Source organism: Gossypium hirsutum, chromosome A09 (assembly GCF_007990345.1).
Source record: "Gossypium hirsutum isolate 1008001.06 chromosome A09, Gossypium_hirsutum_v2.1, whole genome shotgun sequence".
Taxonomy (NCBI): domain Eukaryota; kingdom Viridiplantae; phylum Streptophyta; class Magnoliopsida; order Malvales; family Malvaceae; genus Gossypium; species Gossypium hirsutum.
In genome coordinates, this window is record NC_053432.1 from 30330826 (window position 1) to 30353067 (window position 22242).

The 22242-nt window shown below is 34.9% G+C and overlaps 2 non-coding genes across 2 annotated transcripts; one reads left to right on the forward strand and one right to left on the reverse strand.

Annotated features, from left to right (window-relative positions):
- Positions 1–13306: 13306 nt before the first annotated feature.
- LOC121207247 (small nucleolar RNA R71) lies at positions 13307–13413 on the forward strand. Its single transcript, XR_005902339.1, has one exon. It is a non-coding gene; the product is annotated as a small nucleolar RNA R71 (small nucleolar RNA).
- A 2444-nt stretch (positions 13414–15857) lies between these two features.
- LOC121206899 (small nucleolar RNA R71) lies at positions 15858–15964 on the reverse strand. Its single transcript, XR_005902071.1, has one exon. It is a non-coding gene; the product is annotated as a small nucleolar RNA R71 (small nucleolar RNA).
- Between the last annotated feature and the right edge of the window lie 6278 nt (positions 15965–22242).

Below are 22242 nucleotides of genomic sequence, written 5' to 3' on the forward strand. Positions count from 1 at the left end.
CACTGTTTGACTAATCTGACCACTCTTCACTACGAATCAAATTTCTCATTTTACAGAATTAAAAATGTGTTCTATTTGATTTCATTTGAAACTAGACTCATTAAGGAGTCTAAGCATATAAATTTTATCTTATAACCATTTTTGTACAAATTATAATGATTTTCTAAAAACAGAACAGGGGATTTCAGAGTCATTCTGAAACAGTCCCGCACAACTTTAAATATCTCTTTATAGGCAATTTCTTTGCTTACACGGTCTCTTTTATAAGAAACTAGACTAACTAAGCTTTGATTACATATTTTATTCAGCCTATAATTCCACACCAACAATTTATAGTGATTTTCTAAAATCACGTTACTGCTGCTGTCCAAAGCAAATTATTACAATTTGCTCTTAAATTTCCAAGTCCAAACACTTATGAACTTACCATTTGAGTTTAAGACGTATCATGGCCACATCATATCTTATTAAATCAACTCATTATGTCCTATTATGATTGAATTTACTCAACGTTTAATCACTTAAAACTTACCTCGGAAGTGGTCGATGATTAGATATCCACGGCTATTCGTTTACTTTCTCTTTTCCCCTATCCGACTTTGATCCTCTAAGCTCTTGAGCTAAATCAAACAATTTACTTCCCAATCAAACACAATCACACGGCATCCATATACATTTTAGAACCATTCTTAACATATTTACTACTCATTTACAAACGAAATACTCATATCACATTTATAAAACTACCTTTCATAAACACTATGTATAAATATGCATTTCTTCACTATTTACTAAGTCAAGCCAAACCACATGATTTATTAATCGTTAATATATATATATACAGCATTAACAACTTCACTTAAGCTTAAGTATAAAATTTGGTCTTACCAAATTTTGCACATTTTACCAAAATAATAACTACCAATTTTACACATAAGTGCCGAATCAAATAATACCACACTTACAATATCACTTAACTAATGAAATATCCAAAATATCAATCTATCATTTACCAAATTCATAAACCACATATAAGGCACATTTTAAACTCAAGCATGTAACTTAACAACTTAACCATTAGTTGCCGAACCACAAACAAAACATATTCATACGTTAATATCTCAAACCCTACCATAACAACCAATATGCAAGATATCACATATACATAACTTAGCTTATGAGAACATATGTATTACATCATAAACACATCTTTTACCAATTACCTCACTGAAGCCAAATTTTTATAATCAACCACAAAAAAATATACCACAAATCACACTTCCAAAATGGGCTACTTCCATGGCCGATTATGCTTCATCATTAACATATCTCATTTTCGAATCATATAATCAACATTTGTTCAAGACATCAAACCTCTTTAATTTCGGCTATTACTAATATAAACATTCACAAATCATATTCTTAGGAAGACCGATTTCTTTCCATAACACATTCATCATCAATACTTAGATGAAACAATCAAAATCCCTTCCTTTATACCCTAGCCGAATGCTCCAATCATCCATCAAAATTACAAATTTTAGCATGGGCTAAGTAAGAACCATGATTATTTACCTAAAACAAGTTAAAATTTCACAATTTGGCATAATATACTAACCTTTTTAATGACTCAAGTGACCAAAAATTCTTCCCCTCCTTTGTTTCTTCTATTCGGCCATGTTGAACAACAAAGAAAGAATTTTGTTTTTCCTCCCCTTTCTCTAGTCACGGCAATGGGGAGTAAGGGGGAGACAACTTTGGTTTCTCCTCCCACTCCCCTCATATTTTATTATTCTTCCCACACATATTAGCATAAAATGTCTATAATATGTTTTTCCCCATAGCATGGCCGGCCACCATCTAGATTTTTGGCTAATTTGACATGCAAACCCTTCTTTTATACAACATGCATTAATAGGTCCTTATAGATTAACCCATCGCATTTCAAAAGTGTCACACATAAGTCCTATTACTAAATTCACATGCAATCGACTAAATCGAAACTTAAAACTTTCACACATTCATATTCACATATAATAAACATAAAATATGACGGCTAATTATTTTTATGACTTGATTTTGTGGTCCCGAAACCACTTTTAGACTAGGGTCAAATTAGGGGTGTCACAACTCTCCCCCCCTTTAGGGATTTTCGTCCCTGAAAATTTCTACCGATGCACAGTTTAGGATAACGTCCTCTTGTTGAATTATATTCATATAAACATTAGCTCATCGATAGCAATTGTAATTCATTATTGATTTTGCATCGATCTATAAAATCATTTTCTTATCTTAAAACGAATACATAAACATTTCTACAAGTCTGCACATATATCTCATTTTCTTGATTTCATAAGCAATAATCACTTAATTTAATTCACAAATGCATTTCAAACACATATTAAGCACATATTGACATGTATAATTCACATCAACAACCCACATATTTGTAACCCACATTTTCATTCATGTATAAGCTGTAACCTAACCGAAAGTACACATATACTCAAACATCCCAATAAATATCCTTTATAACTTTATCACATCTCAATATTCAACTTAACTCATTTCCAAAAGAAAATCAACTTCCACATACCTGAACATTGAATTCATTTAGCACATTTAATCACTGTTAACGATACCCGTTGAATCATTCGAAATCATTACGGATACTCATTAAGCACATATAGCTCTTACAATGCCATATCCTAGATATGGTCTTACATATGCTCACATATCGAGCCGATGCCATGTCCCAGACATGGTCTTACACACTATCTCAAATCAATGCCTTCGTCCTAGACGAGGTCTTACATGAATTCCACTTCACGCACTTAGTGCCCACTGACCGATCTCGCACTCATAGTGCTCGGTTAAAGGAATTCGCACACACACAGTGCCTCTAATCATTCACACACATAGTGCTCTTATTCATTCGTTATTACACATTGAAATGACTTAACCAAGTCTATAAACATCATGTATGTACACTTTTAAACATATCATCTCATTTAAATTTGAATTCGTATAGTAATGAACACTTAAACTTTGCTCAAATTACCGGCACGAAGCCTACTAGGCACGAAGGCCCGAATACACGTCACCAGCATGATTGCTCTTCGGGACCTAGCCCAGATATAACACCAGCACGAATGCTCTTCGGGGTTTAGCACGGATATATCACTAGCACGAATGCTCTTCGGAACTTAGCCCGGATACATCACTAGCATGAATGCTCTTCGGGACTTAGCCCGGATACATCACTAGCATGAATGCTCTTCGGAACTTAGCCCGGATACATCACTAGCATGAATGCTCTTCGGGACTTAGCTCGGATCATCACTAGCATGAATGCTCTTCGGGACTTAGCCCGGACCATCGTCGAGACCTTTAGCTCGGATGAAATCTCCACAGAAAGCCAGTGAATTTTAATCCGGACATAATCTCTGTACATAGCCATCGGGTCTTTACCCGGACATAATCTCTTCATATAGTCAGCGGGTCTTTAAACTCGGATTCACATCACTGAGTCTCATACATATTTATTCACATGTTATCATGTTTCACATGGCACAAATCACATTTATAATTTAATCAATTCATTCACATGTAAACATATAACATGATTCTTGACTTTAAGTCGTAAATATCATTCAAATCTAATACATGTATGCTTCTTTTGCTAAACTTTCAGCTCAATAAGCAATCACACCAAAGCATATATCCCCAATCTCTTCCTTTGTTCATTTCTCTAATAACCTTATTATGATAAGGACAATGGGACATCATTCATCTATCATCCATGTATATCATGGCATTTTAAGTTAAATACCAAATTCAATTACTCAAAACTTACTTATGTTATACCCTTCTCAATATTGACACATCATAAGCATGTCTCAGTCCTCTCAATACCATCTGCTATAGCTCGATCGGGATCGGAATTCATTACAATAAATAAACACATTTTCAATTGTCAGAAATCACCACACTATCAAATATTCACATAATGGCATGTATAGCTAGACCCAAACATATTACGGTAGTCCTAGAATCGACTAAATCGTAGCTCTGATACCAATGAAATTGTAACGCCCCATACCCGAGACCGTTGCCAGAGTCGGACACGAGGGGTTCACAGACTAAATACGCTTACTATCGCAGTCCATTTTAAAAATTTCCAGACAGCTGGATAACTATGTCGCTATCACCTTAAAAATCATATCTTGAGTTTCACAACTCGAAAATTAGTTTCGTGATTTTTACCTGAAACTAGACTCATATTTCCATCTACATATTGTTTTATATAATTTTTGGTCGGGCCAATTAGTACAGTTTATTAGTTAAAGTCTCCCCTGTTACAGGGTGCGACTACACTGACCTTCATGCATTACAATTTGGATATCTCCCTGTACAGGGCTTAAATACTGATGCTGTTTGTTTCTATAGAAACTAGACTCAGAGAGGAATCTATACATATATGGCATGACTCCTAATTATCTCTGGTTAATTTATAATGAATTTCCAAAGTCGGAACAGGGAATCCAGAAACTGTTCTGGCCCTGTTTCACGAAAACCTAATTATCTCTTAACATACCACTCGTATGACCGTTTCGTTTCTTCCATATGAAAGTGGATTCATCAAGGTTCATTTAAATAATTTATTCACTATTTAATTCCATTCCAACTATTTTTAGGGATTTTCCAAATCTACATTACTGCTGCTGTCAGCATCTGCCTTTAAGGTAGACTTTACCTATTTCATAGTTTCCATGATTCAACTAGCCCTTTTAGCATAAATAGCACAAATTATGATAGTGATTAACCATTCCCATGGCCAATCCTTGTTAAGCATATCCACACCTCTCAATAACCATATCCATACCAAATGATTATAACATTATGCTCAAACATATATAAGCCATTTTCGCATGGCTATCCAAAAGTATACAAAACCGAAGGGTACATGACCAACAACAAAAGGGTAGTCCTATACATGCCATTTTCAGAGTTCAACCAAAAGTGTACCAAAAGGGTTTTGATAGTGTGGGCGTCTTCGACTTCAATAATCCCGAGTCCGATAGCTGACGAACCAAAATCTATAAAACAGAGATTCAAAGAACGGAGTAAGCATTTAATGCTTAGTAAGTTTTAAGCAAAACAAAGTGTTCTCAATCACAATCATTGGTCATTCATTTAAACTGTTCGATGAAGTTAATCTAGAGCTTCATCTCGATCTATAATATCATTAAACGCAACACTTGGCTGCCACATATATACTTTCGAATAATAATGACCTAGATGGTCAAATATTTCCAAAGCACATTCTTCATCGATTTTCAACTTTCAATAATCCTTTCCACTTGTTCATAATCACATCCATACTTTTAAGTATTTCAACATGACAAGTACTAAATTACCATAGGCACATAAAGAACCAACATATTCCTTATCACATATATGTAAGCTTACAAATCATAATCCTTACCTTGTACTGGCACATCTAGCTCAACCCAACCCATACTCAGATCATAAGGCTTTTGGGCAGAATATGACTAATACATAAGAATATTTCATCGCATACTTTATTATACAAACATACCATTACCAATTAGATCATTCTCACATTTGGAGTTATAATATTAATCACATTTACCTACCTCTTTGATACTGATAATTCACCTCGAAATCACTCCACCGATGAGTAAGTAATGCGTACCTGAACATCTTGAATACATAATACTTATTTGATGGTAACTTAATGCAGATACTCAATATCAAAGTCTTACTTGAATCCTAGCATTTAGCCGTCGGGTCTTTAAAGCTCGGATATAGTACGAGCACGAAGCCTACGGACATTAATCAGGATAATATTCTCGCATAAAGCCTGCGGGGTTTTAACCCGGATATAGTACTGACACAATTGCCCTTCGGGACTTATCACATTTATACACTTCCACATCCATCACATTGGCCATTCGGCCTTATCACATATATACACTTTCACATTCATCACATTGGCCATTCGGCCTTATCACATATATGCATGTTCACATTCATCACATTGGCCATTCGGCCTTATCTCATATATGCATGTTCACATTCATCACATTGGCCATTCGGCCTTATCACACATACACATGTTCACATTCATCACATTGGCCATTCGGCCTTATCACATATATATACACTTTCACATTCATCACATTGTCCATTCGGCCTTATCACATATATACACTTTCACATTCATCACATCGGCCATTAGGCCTTATCACATATATATACACTTTCACATTCATCACATCATGTACAGACTTGGTCTTGGCCGAATCTACATCCATCACTTTCCAATGAATAATTCAATTTTACGCCATACTATCATTTCATATTCGAATACTCATAAGCTTACAATATCACGATTTAGAATTCAAGTATGGGTTTAATCAATAGCTTATGAGCAACTAAAACAAGTTTTATCCATGTTTACAACAAAATCACATATTCACTATGAGCTGTTTTCCTGAGCAATGGTCACTAAATTATTTATAACCGGATCTACAAAACTCCAAATCACTTGCCGTTAATTTTTCCTGAATATAGACTTGTATATCTTCCATCCATAAAATTTCCAGAATTTTAGGTTTGGCCAATCAATACCAGATTTTTCTTAAAGTTTCCCCTGTTTCACTGTTTGACTAATCTGACCACTCTTCACTACGAATCAAATTTCTCATTTTACAGAATTAAAAATGTGTTCTATTTGATTTCATTTGAAACTAGACTCATTAAGGAGTCTAACCATATAAATTTTATCTTATAACCATTTTTGTACAAATTATAATGATTTTCTAAAAACAGAACAGGGGATTTCAGAGTCATTCTGAAACAGTCCCGCACAACTTTAAATATCTCTTTATAGGCAATTTCTTTGCTTACACGGTCTCTTTTATAAGAAACTAGACTAACTAAGCTTTGATTACATATTTTATTCAGCCTATAATTCCACACCAACAATTTATAGTGATTTTCTAAAATCACGTTACTGCTGCTGTCCAAAGCAAATTATTACAATTTGCTCTTAAATTTCCAAGTCCAAACACTTATGAACTTACCATTTGAGTTTAAGACGTATCATGGCCACATCATATCTTATTAAATCAACTCATTATGTCCTATTATGATTGAATTTACTCAACGTTTAATCACTTAAAACTTACCTCGGAAGTGGTCGATGATTAGATATCCACGGCTATTCGTTTACTTTCTCTTTTCCCCTATCCGACTTTGATCCTCTAAGCTCTTGAGCTAAATCAAACAATTTACTTCCCAATCAAACACAATCACACGGCATCCATATACATTTTAGAACCATTCTTAACATATTTACTACTCATTTACAAACGAAATACTCATATCACATTTATAAAACTACCTTTCATAAACACTATGTATAAATATGCATTTCTTCACTATTTACTAAGTCAAGCCAAACCACATGATTTATTAATCGTTAATATATATATATACAGCATTAACAACTTCACTTAAGCTTAAGTATAAAATTTGGTCTTACCAAATTTTGCACATTTTACCAAAATAATAACTACCAATTTTACACATAAGTGCCGAATCAAATAATACCACACTTACAATATCACTTGACTAATGAAATATCCAAAATATCAATCTATCATTTACCAAATTCATAAACCACATATAAGGCACATTTTAAACTCAAGCATGTAACTTAACAACTTAACCATTAGTTGCCGAACCACAAACAAAACATATTCATACGTTAATATCTCAAACCCTACCATAACAACCAATATGCAAGATATCACATATACATAACTTAGCTTATGAGAACATATGTATTACATCATAAACACATCTTTTACCAATTACCTCACTTAAGCCAAATTTTTATAATCAACCACAAAAAAAATATACCACAAATCACACTTCCAAAATGGGCTACTTCCATGGCCGATTATGCTTCATCATTAACATATCTCATTTTCGAATCATATAATCAACATTTGTTCAAGACATCAAACCTCTTTAATTTCGGCTATTACTAATATAAACATTCACAAATCATATTCTTAGGAAGACCGATTTCTTTCCATAACACATTCATCATCAATACTTAGATGAAACAATCAAAATCCCTTCCTTTATACCCTAGCCGAATGCTCCAATCATCCATCAAAATTACAAATTTTAGCATGGGCTAAGTAAGAACCATGATTATTTACCTAAAACAAGTTAAAATTTCACAATTTGACATAATATACTAACCTTTTTAATGACTCAAGTGACCAAAAATTCTTCCCCTCCTTCGTTTCTTCTATTCGGCCATGTTGAACTACAAAGAAAGAATTTTGTTTTTCCTCCCCTTTCTCTAGTCACGGCAATGGGGAGTAAGGGGGAGACAACTTTGGTTTCTCCTCCCACTCCCCTCATATTTTATTATTCTTCCCACACATATTAGCATAAAATGTCTATAATATGTTTTTCCCCATAGCATGGCCAGCCACCATCTAGATTTTTGGCTAATTTGACATGCAAACCCTTCTTTTATACAACATGCATTAATAGGTCCTTATAGATTAACCCATCGCATTTCAAAAGTGTCACACATAAGTCCTATTACTAAATTCACATGCAATCGACTAAATCGAAACTTAAAACTTTCACACATTCATATTCACATATAATAAACATAAAATATGACGGCTAATTATTTTTATGACTTGATTTTGTGGTCCCGAAACCACTTTTCGACTAGGGTCAAATTAGGGGTGTCACAGTCAGTACATGGGGTGGTTTTTGGCAGTCCATTAGTTGGTCGGTTCGGCTCAACTAGACCACTTTTCATAATTTATTAATAATAATTTATTAACCCAAATTAAATTGGATATAAATTAAAATTAATTATATTATGAATTAATACACATAATTTTGGACCATCTTAAGCTGAAAATTAATTCACCTTGATACTTCAAATTGCTTCTCGATTTTGTGCTTCTAGCAGTGTCTGTCGAGCCATTTTTCTCCATTTGTGCAAATCTGTCGAAAATAACAAAAATTCATAAAAATTAATTATAAAATTAATTAAAATTAAATATGTTTATATTTTAAGTACACTTTAATTATTTTATAAAAATTAATTATTTTTTACAGGAATTTTATCGAAACTGCATGAATTTAAGTTAAAAACGACATGAAAAAGTGTGTAAATTTTCGTGTTTCCACACCCCAAACTTAATTCATTGCTCGTCCCGAATAATGCACAAATTTGAAATGAATTTTTTGAAAACATCTTTGAAAACTCCTTCGGAATGACATTCTTCCCAATAATCATGAATTTGGTATACTTATGCTCAAGAACAAGAAATTCGATATTTATGCTATCTAAATATACATATCATTCAAATTAATCTCAATCATTCTTATGATAGCAAAAAATTAGACTAAATTTTTCCTAATAAAGTCATGTTAACCCTTACCAATTTAATTTTATTCCCTTATTCAAGATAAAGCTGCAATCATTAAGTTTAATTTATGCTTTCATATGTTGCACGTAGCGATTTCTCTCCACTAATGTAGGTAGCATTGAAACTTGAATCAATAGGTCTTTAACAAGGCTCTGACGTGGTTGGGCTTTGGGGTAGGTAAAAGATAGATAAATTTAGGCTAAAAACCCTAGACTCAGCTTGCATCAGACCTTCGAAATAATTACCTTCAATACATCAACTTTCTTTGCTTTCACATGCTCTTGTACATCTTATTTTAAGAACTCATGCTCTTCTTCTTTTTTTTTAATTAGAGCATTTTACTGTATGTACTATAATTTTTTAGAGCATTTGATACTTCTTTCAACTCCCCCAAACTTATTTTCAAAGAATACTTTGAATAGTATTGAGTCTAGTGTTTGGGACTATTTTAAGATAGTTAAGAGAGAAGTGATGGCTAAATTTGCAGAGGTTCAAATAAAATTAGGCCATATAGTCTCAAAGTTAGGTTTCAAAGGATAAAAAATTCATCATGGTTGGCTTGAAAGGCTCAAACAGTCCAAACAACTATTTCCTAAATCATTTTCAACAATCCATGCTTCCTAGGATTTCGCCTCAAGAAACTACTATGTCAATTCTAAAGACTTAAACTTTCATGCATGCCTAACTTTCCTAAGGAACTAAAATTTTATGCTACGATTTACATGCTTTATTAAAAATACATTTATATCATTATTAAGCTAATATAACAATTTATTGAAATAATAGAACTTTATTTATACTAAAGTTTAGCATACTTAACAACATTTCAAATTATTGAACAAAATATAACCTAATCATAACTGAAAGAAAATTTTATCCTGAGTGGAAATAATTTCAATTTTTCGGTCTCCCCTACTTAAGACGAACAATGTCCTCATTGTTAAAAGTGAATAGATACTATACATCAGGTAGGAGTCTAGAAAAGAGGAGGTGAGTCAATTTGACTGTTTAAGTACCAAGCTCTTTCTAAATCCAATCCTAGACATGTATATATCTATTGCCACACTTTGTACTTTACAACTTGTTCATTTTTATTTATGGTTTCCACATCTTATTTTATTATTCAAAAAATAAAAATCATAATAGAACCTAATCCTAAAACATTAAATAACCTAGGAAACAAACTGAAATAAAGTAATGATCCCCCCTTTTTATTTATTCATAGATCCCTCAGAATCTGACTTATCTTTTTCCTTCCTCGACATTGGAGTCCATGGTTCAAGTATAAAGTCTAGAAATTCATGCACAAAAATAAACGGGTTATGAAATATATATTTTAAATGCATCTCTAATTGAGTCATCCCATATTATTGAGTATCTCCAGTAATCTTGTTACTGCAACTACATGTATTGCAGCATAGCCATTATATCAAATTGTTCACTTCGTGGAATGGTGCTAAATAAAGGGGCTTTCAGCATCAAATTTAGGAAACTTGTTAATGGTGGTTTCAATTTTAGAGTTGAATAGGGTGGTAGTTTTAAGGATAGTTTAGGTGCGGTAGTTGGTGTCTTCGAATGAAGGTGTTTGGGGTGGTCATTCAAGGAGTTAAGGGCTGCAAGATTAAGGGGTTAAGTGAGATGCACTTTTGGGCTACTTGGGAGTGGTGGTGGAGCAAGGTAAGGGCTATAGATTTGTGTGGAAAAGCGTGGTAGCTCCTTTTTGGATCCTAAGCTCCTTTACTGAAAATAAAATAAAATAAAATAAAATAAAACTCAAAGAAATTAGTGCTTAGGTTAAAAGTTGACCCTTTATTTAACAAAACAAATACTTAAATTCTTTGGGCTACTTAGAAAAATCTTTTTTTGAAAATTTACATTAAACTAAACCCCCAGGAAAGGCTAGAGGGGTCACGGATGGTCCTGTTTAAGTCCCAATCTCCAAGACAGAGTTTTAATTAATGTAATGAACTAAAGAAAATTTTATCTAAGTCTACCATTTTATTCAAATGAGAAGAAAAAACTAAAAATATAAAATAATGATAGAGAAAGTGAAGAGAACTCCCTCCATTTTATTTAGCATCGTCATTTACCATGGTGCTGTCAAATGGCCATTTTTCATACCAACCATAATCATATAGGAAGTAATCATATTCTTTCCCATCAAATCTTTCGAGCATCTTATTAGGGAAAGAAAACCCGTAATGACCTTTCCTGGTGGCCTTGTTTAACTTCTTGTAATTCCTCCAAATCCTCCAAACTGTGACTGAAATATGTGAAATAATCCATCCAGTACCCTTCTTGTGCCTTTCCAAAATCATAAGTTCCTCTTCTTTTTGATCTTTGGTGAACTCAACTGAAATAATGACAGACAAATTCAAAGATAGACCCAAATAGTCATATTTCAAATGAGGAGACAAAATCTTTAGTTCCAATTTAGCTGGCTCTTCAATCAACGACTTTGGTTGTGTATACTCCTGAGATGATAACTCTAATGATTCGAGTGGAACTTCTTGATTAAATTCCTTCGAATTAGCTTCTAACCAAGCCACACATTCCTTATTTCATCATCACTTGGTGAATCCTCCAGTAGAATATGTTCTAACAGATCGTCTAAAGAATTGACCTCTAATTCTATAGAAGCCAGTGATTCCATCTTCGAAATAGCAGAGCAGTCTTCAACTATATCTTGGGATTTAACAGCATTGAAGCCATTAAAAGTCACCTTTTCATCAAAAATTTCTTTCAACTAAGTATCTCGTTCCTGCTTCTGGAATCGTTGAGGATATGGCAATGGTGGAATCTTAGCTTTAACCAGACAACTCTTTTGTGGAAATTTTTCTGCATCTAACAAGAGTGTTAGATAATCAGAACTAACTAGTTTAGAGTTTACCTCATCAAGGATCACTGAATCTGACTTCTGTGATATAGGATTTTCAACACTTGGTTGAACTTCCTCTTTGTCTTGAGCTACAATAGGCTTATCTTGAACCTCAACCACCTTGGGCTCCAATGTCTTTCCTCTTTGTAAAGTGGCGATTTTGCAATGCTCTTTGCCCGTGCTTCTCAGACTTTCTGTATCACTCGGCTAAATAACTTAGGGTCTACTTTTGAGCTCATTAGCTAGCTGTCCCATTTGGTTTCCTAAATTCTTCACTGTTGCTGCTTGGCTATGGATTAGTTCATCATTCTTCGCTATGTATGCCTTTAGAAATTTCTCAAGATTACTTGAAGATTCAATTGGTATGGGTTGTTGCACTTGTTGAGAATATTCTGGTAGATAATTTGGTCAAAATGACATAGAAGGGTCATTGTGGTCTGCCCATTGATTACTCCATAGAGAAATTGAATGATTCTGCCATGAAAAGTTGTAATAATTTGATTGTGGAACATTCCAATTTTGATTTCCCATGTAATATTTTGACTCTTGATTCGATGGGCAATTTTCAAAGAAATGGCCATCTCCACATTATTCACAAGAAATATCCTCGAACTGGTTCAATTGCTAACCTATCATATTACCATTGAAACCATTAACAGTTATGTTCTTAAGCATAGGAGACATAGAGGATACCTGGGCTGCCAAAAAAGCAAGTGTGTCCGCTTTATGTACTCCTGTTACTCGCCTTTCTGAGGCTGCTCGATTGGTTGGCCACTAATAGTTATTGCTGGCAATTCTTTCAATAATCTTGTAAGCATCGTTATAAGACTTAGAAAGAATGGCTCCATTTGCCGAAGCATCAACCATCATTCTAGTATGAATATTGAGACCAATATAGAAAGTCTCAATTTGAACACAACAAGGAATGTCGTAATGAGGGCACTTTCGTAGTAACTCCTTGAACTGCTCCCATGCCTCATATAAAGATTCTTCATCAAGTTGTTGAAATGAAGTGATTTCATTTCGGATCTTGGCAATTAAAGATAAAGGGAAATATTTCATTAAGAAACATTGAACCAACTCTTGTTATGGAATCAGACGGTAGGGAGTTCAACCATGCTCGTGCTCTATCTCTTAAGGAGTATGGAAATAGTCTTAGTCTCAAGGCGTCCTCAATCACCCCGACTAGTTTAAATGAGTCATTCACTTCCATGAATAGCCGAAGATGAAGATGTAGATCTTCAGTAGGAATCCCACTAAATTGGCCTATATTTTGCAACATTTGGAACATGAACGGCTTCATCTCGAATTATTGTGCCTCGATTTTGAGTCTCCTAATACTTAGATTGATTTCATTGAATAGAGAATGGCATATTGTTGAATGGCACAATTTCTTTCATCGGCAACTAATAAACCATAATTTATACATATTTTTACCCCATGCCTAACGCATTTATGGATGGTTTCTCCTTAGATTTGGTGAATTCGATGCTCCTCATCATTTAATTTCATGTTTTATACTTAGAGAGCATAGAAGAGTAAAAAGAGCGAGAAACGGGCTGAAAATGGAGAAAATAGACCCACATGGGAAAAAAACACTGCCTGGACTTCCTCACACGGGCGTGTCACATGGCCATGTCAATTTGGCAGGATCGAAGCACGACTTACACGGGTGGATCACACACCCGTGCCCATTTAACAGCCTTGACCACGGCTTTCAGTAATCGCACAAGGGCGTGTCACACGGGCGTGTCCCTGCCGAACCCAAGTTTAGTCCAATTCAGAAAAGACCAGTTTTGAGGGCTCTTAGGCATTCCAAAGCCTATTTAAACACTTGAGGAGGCACTTAGGAAAGGGGATAGAGAGGAGGAAGCAGGGAATTACTCAAGGAAAGCCGATTGATCCATCTCAAGAGCCGGATTCATCATCAAGACTGGAGATCTCCTTTCAAGTTCCTTCAGGAGTTTTGGGTTTTCTTATGTTTTGTTATCTTTATGCTTTTGAGATGTGTTCTTTCATAAGTATGAACTAAACCCCTAAATACCTAAGGGGAATGAAACCTAAGACAGATCTTGTTATTATTATCTAAATTGTATGATAAATATTTGACTCATTCTTAATTATATGTTCTTAATTCTTGTTTTGATATTTCAGGATATTGATTCAAGTTAAGCTCTTATTCAGAAGAGCAATAGACCCTGCCTAAGAGTAAATTTGTCATAATTGAGCGGAGTTGATTGCGCACCTAGAGATAGGGTGACAAGATTTTTCTGAATTAGGGTGAAACCTAATAAGGGAATCCATAGATCTAGTTAATACAATTATAGGGTGTTAATTAGAAAGAGATTTCAATTATTCAACCTATGGTTAGATGTTATTAGTCTCGAGAGAGATAATAATATAACCTAGGGATTTCTATGGATCAAGTCAATGAATAAATCGTTTGATTCAAAGTCAAATAACAAGTGAAGTCTAGGTGGATTTATTATTGTCTGAATCAACTGAATTTTCCCAAGTTTTTCTTTCTGTGCATTCTTAGGTAGTAATTAGTTTAGACAACCAAACCTCTTAAACTTTAGGCTAGATAATAAAAAGGAAGTAAATACTAGTACTCGTAGTTCCTTTGGGTTCGACAATCTGGTCTTGCTGAACTATACTACTGTTTGATAGGTACACTTGCCTTAATCGTGATAATAAGTTAGTCTCAAGAACGTTTCATTTATAAATCTTTAAAACCTATTACGAATATCACGCATCAAGTTTTTGGCACCATTGTCGGGGAACTAGGATACTAGGAAAACTCGATTTTTATTACTTTAGCCACTTTACTTTTATTACAATTTAAATTTTTATTTTCTTTTCTAATTTTTCTCTTATTTCCTTCTGACAGGTTTTTCTAGTTTATGACCAGAACAAACTCGTCAGGAGCACTACTTTTTGACGATGAGATCGACCACATAGTTCACAAAAATCAGAGAGAAATAAGGTGAAGCCTATGATACACAGAGGATGAGCAAGAGGATGATTCTTCAACCACAACTGAGGAGATGGCTGAAAACCAAGAAAATCCGCTACCTCCTGCGATTGCTGTTAATCATAACTCTGCTTCGCACACTATGTATGATTATGCTAAACCTTCTTTAACAAGAACTAAATCGAGCATAGTTAGACCGGCTGTAGTCGTAAATACTTTTGAACTGAAACCTAACACAATTCAAATGATACAACAGTTTGTTCAGTTTGATGGTTTCCAGGATGAGGATTCCAACGCTAACTTTGCAAACTTTTTGGAGCTATATGATACATTTAAAATTAATGGCGTTTCTGATGACACCATTCATCTTTGGTTATTCGCTTTTTCATTGAGAAACAAAGCTAAATAGTGGTTGAACTCGTTGCCAAGGGGGCCAATCACTACTTGGGAACAAATGACCGAAAAGTTTTTATTAAAATATTTTTCATCGGCTAAAATGGCTAAATTATGTAATGATATTTCTTCCTTTGTGTAGATGGATTTAGAATCACTCTACGATGGATGGGAGAGATACAAGGACCTCTTGAGAAGATGCCCTCACCATGGGTTACCACTTTGGCTACAGGTTTAAACCTTTCATAATGGCCTGAATCCTTCGACTCGACAAATGGTTGACGCAGCTGCTGGCGGAACCATCAATAATAAGACACCTAAAGATGCCTATGAATTTATAGAGGAGATGTCACTGAATAACTATCAGTGGCAAGTCATGAGGACAAAGCCAATGAAAATAGCCGGTGTTTATAACGTCAATACGGTCACCATGCTCTCTAATCAGGTAGAACTCTTGAATAAGAAAATTGATGGTTTCCTTAGTTCTGCACAGGTCCAGCCAGTAATGCAATGCAAAGCAAGTGGAGGAGGATCCAATAGTTCAAAATACCTACCTTATGGCCACAACATGGAGAACGAACAGTTAAATTACATGGGTAACAATCCTAGATCTCAAAACAATCCCTATAGCAATACTTACAATGCAAGTTGGAGAAACCACCCTAATTTTTCATGGGGAGGCCAAGGGAATCAGAGACCACCACCTCCAGGCTTCCAACAACCACCCCACCAACAAGAGAAAAAATCGAACCTTGAGGAGATGCTAACAAAATTCATCTCAGTGCTAGAAACTCGTTTTCAGAATACCAAGACAGCACTCAAAAATTAACAAGCATCAATACAGGGGGTCGAAACTCAGATCGGACAGCTCGCCAAGTTGATTTCCGAACGACCACTAGGTAGCCTGCCAAGCAACACTGAATCTAACCCAAGGGAGAAACTCAACGCGATTGCCATTCAAGATGTGGAAGGGCTAGTTGCAGAACCAACGCCAGAAATGGGGGTAAGCATAGGTAAGGATGAGGTTAGCCACAATGAGCCAAAGCCAGTGATTACAGAATATAAACCTTGTGAGCCATACCCTAATGCGACAAGGAAAGACCACTCAGACGAACAATTTGGTAAATTCCTTAAACTTCTAAAGAAACTACATATTAACTTACTGTTTATTGAAGCCCTTTCGCAGATGCCAAACGCAGTCAAGTTTTTAAAGGAGCTTCTGGCAAATAAACGGAAGTTAGATGAAGCATCACATGTGGAGCTGAACGCGGTCTGCTCAGCCATTCTACAGAATAAGCTGCCTAACAAACTAAAAGATCCAGGGAGTTTTACAATTCCTTGTTTAATTGGTCGTTTAGATTTTAATAATGCGTTGGCTGATTTAGGGGCTAGTATCAATGTTATGCCTTATAAATTTTTTAAGCAACTAGGTCTAGGGAAACCCAAACAAACAAGGATGAGCATTCAATTAGCAGATAAAACTATCAGATTTCCTAAGGGTAGTATTGAAGATGTATTCGTTAAAATCGAAAAATTTATATTCCCAGTTGATTTCGTTGTTCTAGACATAGAGAAGGATAGTAACGTCCCCTTAATTTTAGGAAGGCCCATTTTAGTAACCACCAGAACAATTATTGACGTTGTCATAGGTGAACTCACACTTCATGTGGGAGACGAAACAATCACCCTTCAAGCCCGTAATTCGAATAACACATCAAAAATCGAAGGTGATTGTACAAATCATTTGGCTAAAACTAACCATATACTGCAACCTTCTTTGCAGAAAATAGGTTCGAAGAACATACATAAGCCAAGCAACAACAAAGAACCTATCCATAAAGAACAAAGGTTACAAATCGAGGAGCTAGATGAATGGCAGACACATAAATCGAGAAAACACGATAAACCAAAACCACGCCATGAGGAGCTTAATTCCTCCAAAAATTAACTTAAAGTTGGAGACAAAGTACTACTCGATGCAGCAGATCCTCGAATCGCCACTTCTGAACAAAATGAAGAAACCCCTCTTACAGTAATAAGTATTTTCCCATACGATACGGTCGAGATAAACCACTCCAAATTTGGCACGTTCAAGGTAAATGGTACTCGTCTTAAACCTTATGTTGATAAAACTGATAGCAGGGATGTGGAGTGTAAACTCCTCGATTCACCACGAGCACGCACCAAAGAAGTAAGCTGAGCTTAGACTATAAATAAGCGCTTCTTGGAAGGCACCCCGAGCACAACGGTGCTAACTTCTTTAAATTTTAGTCTTTAACATTTAATTAACTAACTGAATCACTAAACACGGGATTTTTAGAACCACGCGGCCAGGAACACAGATGTGCCGTAAGCCATGCACATACCACGAGATGAAACACGGCCATGCAATATGGCTGTGTGAAAACAGGGCAAAAATTTCTTCCCCAACATGGGATGCAATAAGTTGCCACAGTCGTGCGACATGGCCGTGGACGAAACCGCCAAAATAACACGGGCGTGTGACACACCTATGTTTTGAAACCGTGGGCAACCCTGTCAATTGAAAAAGGGAGTGTGCCTTCATACACGGGCGTGGGAGAAGCAAACAAAGATTGACTTGGTCGTGCAACATGGCCGAGTACAACGACGCGCCCAATTTTGAAAACCACGAAATGCACGGCCTGAAACGAAGGCACATGGGCATGGCCCACGCCCGTGTGCCCCAATTTCTCTATAAACACCTATTATCTATCTTAGCATTATCTTTGTATTTTGAAATTACTTTTTATTTCCTATTTATACTATTTTATCTTGAGTTTTTACAATTTTCAATTTCAGCTATTTCATTATGAGTAATTATGCTTCCTTATGGTTCCTAATTCTGTCACAGTTATAAAGAGCTTCAAAGCTCATCATCGCATAGGAACTAAAAACTCTACCGGGAAAGGTTCCCCATGACTGCCATGTCCTGTTCGACCACGACCATAGCTACACCGGATATAATATTCTTTTGGAGCAGGACTTATGGACTAATGAACCTCTACCACCACCGGAGTATCCTCCTCCACTCTCACACCGATTATTCTCCAAAACTCCAGTTCAAGGAATTCATTCATCATTCAGGAAGTTTCACTTCTCTCCCTATCTTATCATTATCAGTCTATCTTTTTCAATATATCTACCTTTGTACATTGAGGGCAATGTACATCTTAAGCGTGGGGGGTCTTTTATATCATCATTAAAAATCCTTGAATTATGTCTTATTGTCACGTAAATCACTCATATCACTATTAGAATGAATTGTAATTAACTTATGATTTTTATTGATATGTCTTGAATTAAAACTTAGGCATTCATGCATTGATTGTTTAAACTTTAAGATATTAAAGAATCAAGCATGATAAGTTGACTTTTGAATTTAAAATTTTATAGGTTGTTTCTCCAAAGTTTAGGTATTATCTTGAGTTAAAATTCATAGGTTTAAACATCAAAAAAGCCGTACTTTTTTGTGAGATTTTGAGCCTTTAAAGCACCTACTATTTCTTTCATGCTCATTTTTATTGTTGATTTGAGTGCGTCAGAAATTGAATTGTTATTCTAGAACTTGCTTGACTATGCATGTCAAGACCACACCATTTGATTTGATATGTCAAAATGATAAAGGCACTTAGGTTTAACCCACTCACTCTACAAAAGCCTACCTTCATATTTAACCCTTAGTAAACCCCTTTTGAGCCTAACAAGCCATTAATTGATTTACCCTCAATATTAACCCAAAAACCATTATTTTTGAAATCCCCTAAATTGTTCCCTATTTTTGTTGAGATTTGATTTGAACTAATTACTTAGCTATGCTTTGCTCTTCTATGTATTTGACTTGCTCTTTCAAAAAAAAATCATACTTACATATTAGTCGTAATTCGGTAGTGTTGAGCCCTAGTATCTAAATTTCATCTTCTAAAAAGAAGCTCACTTGTACTCAATTGATGTTTAATTACTTTTTCTAGTTAGGAAATTGTTCAATTCAATCTTGATTCTAACCTTTTGTTTTCGATTGTGACTACACCCCCTAACCAAAGCCACGTTACAACCCTTTAAAGACCTTTTGATTGATGCCTATTTCAATATATAGTGGTGGAGATTTGAATTTCATGCAAGCCTATGGTAATGACTTTTCATTATTGACTATTGAGTGATTTGAGTGAATATTTACTGAGGATGTGAAACTCTGTGATATTTTGAGTCGAAGGTAATTACTTAGATGAGGGGAGACACCTATGCTTTCATGATAAAATACTCAACTTGGAATGTTTTCGAACTTTGATATTCTTTCAGTCAAATTCTCAATGTATGATTACTTACGGATTATTTTAAGATATTATTAATAGGAATTATAAGTTAAGAAGAATTTATTTTGATTGTGAGTTGAGGGTTTTCCTTGAGGACAAGCAAATGCTTAAGTGTGGGGTATTTGATAAACCATAATTTAAACATATTTTTACCCCATGCCTAACGCATTTATGGATGGTTTCTCCTTATATTTGGTGAATTCGATGCTCTTAATCCTTTAATTTCATGTTTTATACTTAGAAGAGCATAAGAGAGTAAAAAGAGAGAGAAACAGGCCGAAAACGGAGAAAATGGACCCACATGGGAAAACAACACGGCCTCAACTTCCTCACATAGGCATGTCACACGTCTGTGTCAGTTTGACAGGATCGAAGCATGACTTACATGAATGGATCACATGACTGTGCCCATTTAATAGCCTCGACCACGTCATTCAGCAACCGTACACGGGCGTGTCCCTGCCGAACCCAAGTTTAGTCCAATTTGGAAAAGGCCAATTTTGAGGGCTCTTAGGCATTCCAAAGCCTATTTAAAAACTTGAGGAGGCACTTAGGAAAAGGGATGGAGAGGAGAAAGCAAAGCCGATTGATCCACTTAAGAGTCGAATTCATCCTCAAGACTAGAGATCTCCCTTCAAGTTCCTTCAGGAGTTTTGGGTTTTTTTATGTTTTGTTATCTTTATGGTTTTGAGATGTTTTCTTTCATAAGTATGAATTAAACCCCTAAATACCTAAGGGGAATGAAACCTAAGACAGATCTTGTTATTATTATCTTAATTGTGTTCTTAATTCTTTTTTTGATATTCCATGATATTGATTCAAGTTAAGCTCTTATTCAGAGGAGGAATAGACCTTGTCTAAGAGTAAATTTGTCATAATTTAGCGGAGTTGATTGCGCGCCTAGAGATAGGATGACAAGATTTTGTTGGATTAGGGTGAAACCTAATAAGGGAATCCATAGATCGAGTTAATGCAATTCTAGGGTGTTAATTAGAAAGAGATTTCAATTATTCAACATAGGTTAGACGTTATTAGTCTCGAGAGAGATAGTAATATAACTTAGGGATTTCTACGGATCAAGTCAAATGAATAAATAGTCTGATTCAGAGTTAAATAACAAGTGAAGTCTAGGTGGATTTGTCCTTAGGTATTGTCTCAATCAATCAAAATTTCCCAAAAGTATTTTCCCAAGTTTCTCTTTCTGTGCATTCTTAGTTAGTAATTAGTTTAGACAACCAAACCTCTTAAATTTTAGGCTAGATAATAAAAAGGAAGTAAATACTAGTACTCGTAGTTCCTTTGGGTTCGACAATCCGGTCTTGCTAAACTATACTACTGTTCGATAGGTACACTTGCCTTAATTGTGATAATAAGTTAGTCTCAAGAACGTTTCATTTATAAATCTTTAAAACCTGTTACGAATATCACGCATCAGCAATAGTGATTAGATTGTGAGTATTATAAACGAATGTTCCAACTTGATTTCAAAATTCATATCTTCGGTCCTTCTTTGGTTCGCTTATCTTCTCCTTTGTCAAAAAGTCCATTCAATTTCAGGGTTTACGAGAAGTAAGTCAAAAATTTGATCAATACTCATAAACACCTAAAACAAAAAAAATATGGAATTAAAATTTTAAAAAAAATAAACCAAAATGCAGAATTAACAATTTCACAAATAGCGTCTTCTAAAACAGTCCCCAGCAACGGCGCCAAAAACTTGGAACGACGGAAATGTGCAAGTGTACACAATGGCAACAAGTAATAAAGTGACAAGTAAATGTCGAGTTATCGTACCCACAGGGACAGTGAAAAGGAATATTTATGAATACAATTTAAAACACTTTGGCGAAGAAAAATATTTGTTTTAAAAAAGGTGATTAAAAAAATAAGATTTTAAACTAAATAACTAAAGAAATAAATCTCTAATGCACGATTTCAGAATATGATTTAATCAGGATGACATAATTGTGTTGATTTAATTACATTTCTTTAACTTAGAATTATTAAACTCATGCTTATGTTGTTATGAATAAATTTAGAATTATTAAACTCATGCTTATGTTGTTACGAATAAATTAACGGCTACTCGGTAATTTGCTAACTTATCAATATCAAACGTTTTCTCAACCAAACATGGCCATATCATAAAATTATTTACACAAA